This window comes from Amphimedon queenslandica, unplaced genomic scaffold (assembly GCF_000090795.2).
Source record: "Amphimedon queenslandica unplaced genomic scaffold, v1.1 AMPQUscaffold_11549, whole genome shotgun sequence".
Taxonomy (NCBI): Eukaryota; Metazoa; Porifera; class Demospongiae; order Haplosclerida; family Niphatidae; genus Amphimedon; species Amphimedon queenslandica.
Genome location: NW_003548209.1, coordinates 3,039 through 6,516, shown reverse-complemented (window position 1 = coordinate 6,516; position 3,478 = coordinate 3,039).

Sequence of the window (3,478 nt, the reverse complement as noted above, 5' to 3'; positions counted from 1 at the left end):
TGTGCTGGTAGTGGAGGAACACAGACCAGACCTCAACTGATCGTTCCACTCTCTTGTACTTGTAGCAAGATACAGTTTACCAGATCCTGTTGACCAGCAGGCTCTCATTAGACAAGTGAGTATGGTACAGAAATCATCATTGGACATAGCCTAAATACATGTATGAAAGACAAATACATTAATAAAATATACATGTCATGTACATGTATAAATACTGGCTCATGCAGTACAATTTTAGACCTAGAAATAAGTTTTGGAGACAAATCTAATTTAAAATGGGAGACTTAAGCCTAGACCAAAAACGAGAAACTGTCTCCTATATGTACATGTACAGGTGTGTGCAAGTATGCATGTACATGTACATTGTATATCCACTTTAATACTTAATGTAAAACAAATGCAATGAAAGCTAATGATGGCAATCTTTAAATTAGTGCTATTACATTACAATTTACTAGGTATGAGAATAAAGACTTGTTTCCCCCCTATAAAGAAATGAATTTATCTGGATCTACACCTCTAGTGACTTCAACTTTAGCCACCCCCACCGACAGGAAGTAACATGGCAGGACGCAAAAATGAAAGCTCATATCTCAGTAAATTTTTTTTAGATAATGGGAGTTGGAACACATCATTAGCAAACATATTAAGTCAATCAAATAAATATCCCAAAAATACATTAAACTTACCCTTTAAGTCAGTGGTGATCATGCAGTCTGATCACAGAAAAACAAATGTATGTGCACATACTTGCCAGCAACATAAAGTAGCATATACATTGTACAAGTAGTCAAGTAATGGGCGATTGATTATCAGTTAACATACAAGTGCAAAACAAATGTAATGCATAACATTATAATTATTATGCTAATATTTCTTGATCAATATTACAATAACTTACAATTTCCACTAATGAGAAGACAAACACTTTAAAGTTAATGAGCTGAACAACTGAACTGTACCTTAGAAGGAAAGAGAGAGAGAAAGAGAAGAAAGAGTGAGAGTAAGACAAGACAATTACTCTAAAACAACACCCTCAAATAAGCAAAATGTGTGAGTAAACAAAATTAATATGATAATCAATCAAGCGCAATTGTACAGATACAAAATCTCACTAGCTCCAAATAAAATTAATAACAATACATTACAATGATATTAATGTATAACGTGATCAAAAACAAAGACAGTTGAGTAGTCGGGGTGTCATACAGGGGGGATGGAAAAGAGGAAAATTCCTCCTACTCTAAGTTTCCCACACTAAAATAGTCTGTGTAAATTTAATAAATGCAGTGGCTATAGGTCTGGTAACTGGATTTGTCTGGCAGAACTATATGTCCGGCAGTGGGCATGTAGAGTCTTCGCCCTATATAGTGTACTGGGGCTTCAATCAAGTATAGATATGACAATCAGCGATGATCAAGCGCAGGATTGTGGTGGCACAGTGGGGAAGGTGCCGGGATGGATCTGGATGCAGGGACTTGTTTGAATCAAGCTAAAATCTCGGAAAAATTCCTGCTGTTTTTTAACTTCTAAAATCACCTTTTATATTATCTTAGGAGTCCCCTAGTTAGCTATGTCCCCTAGTTATTTTAGGAGTCTCCTACATGTAGTTAGTTATTGTTTCTAGGGTTTAGGGATTAGGGTGGCAGTTTTTTAGAGTGCCCCTAGTAATACTGTATACACCATATATTTCGTGTGTATAAAATTTCCCGATTTGGCTGCATTTCTGTATTTGCAAATAATAATTTCGCGATTTTAATGTAATTACTACACCTACTATATAATCAATACACTATTTTGTGGATTTAATTTCACAAATTTTTTTCAAAATGTGAAAATCGCGAAATTTAATCCCCACAAAATATAATGGCGTATACAGCATTAGGACTCCCCCTAGTTATGTTATGAGTCCCCAAGGTTGGTTTAGAGTTTTTTATTTCAGAGCGTCCCCTAGGTTTTAGAAGTTCCTCATTAACTTAGAAGCCCATGATAAAAACTAAGTTTAATTTTGCATCAATGCACATGCACACAAGGTTATTTTATGGAGATAAACGGACTGCCAGACATATAGTTCTGCCAGACAAATCCAGTTACCGGACCTACATGTATAGCCACTGGCCCACTGCTTATAATAAATGGGTTCATACTCGCTATAATTCACTGTTGTTCATTACACAAATTAACCTAAACGTGTACACCTCTACCGGCAAAACCAAATTTTGTTTTATCAAAAATAAAATCCCCAAATATTATGTGGTGTCACCATTAATTTTCGTCATGTCCCCCCAATGACAAAATCCTGCATGAATCCTAGTCTCATGCAGCCAGACGCTCCAGTCTCCACCCCTTTTTGACTTTTGGCAATTGGACAGCGGGGGTCCAAAAGTCAAAAAGGGGTGGAGAGTCTGGCCGTGCGAGACTATATGAATATCTCGAGGGGCCCGCAATTAAGAAAAATCTCGTACACTTCCTAAATAATCCAAAAAATCCAGTAGAAAATCCAATAATCCAGCAAAAAATCCAATAATCCACAGAAATCCAATACACATACACAGAAATCCAATGCATTAAAAAAAAATTTAATACACAGGTCTGTGTATTAAATCTATGGTGCAGTACATCTATGGTTTACTTCACTTGAAGGGATCCGGTTAAAAAGGGCATTTAAACATATTTTTGGTCAAATTCCTTTTTTGCTGTAGTTGTGCTCTACAACCATTGGACTTTCTTGTAGTGCAAGAAGTTGCTCCAATTTTGTGTGGATTCAACAGTAGAGCAAATTTTATCCATGCTCCTCGCACACACCTCTCCAAGCCACTCCTTTTTGCAGGTGTGGTTTATAGACATGGCGGTAGCTAATGAGGCTGAGCTCTCTGTGGAAGAAGTTATGGAAGAAGCTACAGAAACGACTGGGAGTACTAAAGTTCAGGACAAAGTGGAAGTTACCACCAAAGGAAAAGGTCGAAAGCGAACAAGAAATCCCGACAAGTGGAAATCTAAATATGCTAGAAAAACAGGCCTAAGAAAGAATTCACCTAGAATCGAGTTAAGTCAAGATACTGAGTACTGCCATAAGAAATGCTTGAAGCAGTTTTCTACAGATCATTTAAATTGACTCAGAGAAATTTTGAGAGCCTTTACTACAATGAACAGAACCTATATCTGCATGCCTTAATTGGTAGACGAGAAACAAAGAAGAGTGTTGGTCATCCTCGGCAACCAAATCCAACGTCATTTCCATCTGGAAAGAAGGCTGGTCGTCCACCAGCAGAGGAGAGTTCTTACACTTTTATATATTATCTTCATGATGAAAAGAGTGAAAGTATGTTTAAAAGCCTTTTGTTTTGTTTTTGGGCAGAAGAGGTTACTTGTTTTGAAGCAAAAGATGAAATCTGCAATTGATGTTTGTATTGAGCTCGATAGACGTGGTAAACATGGAAATTGGCCACAGAAAGTACCTGAAGAAGTACGTGAACTT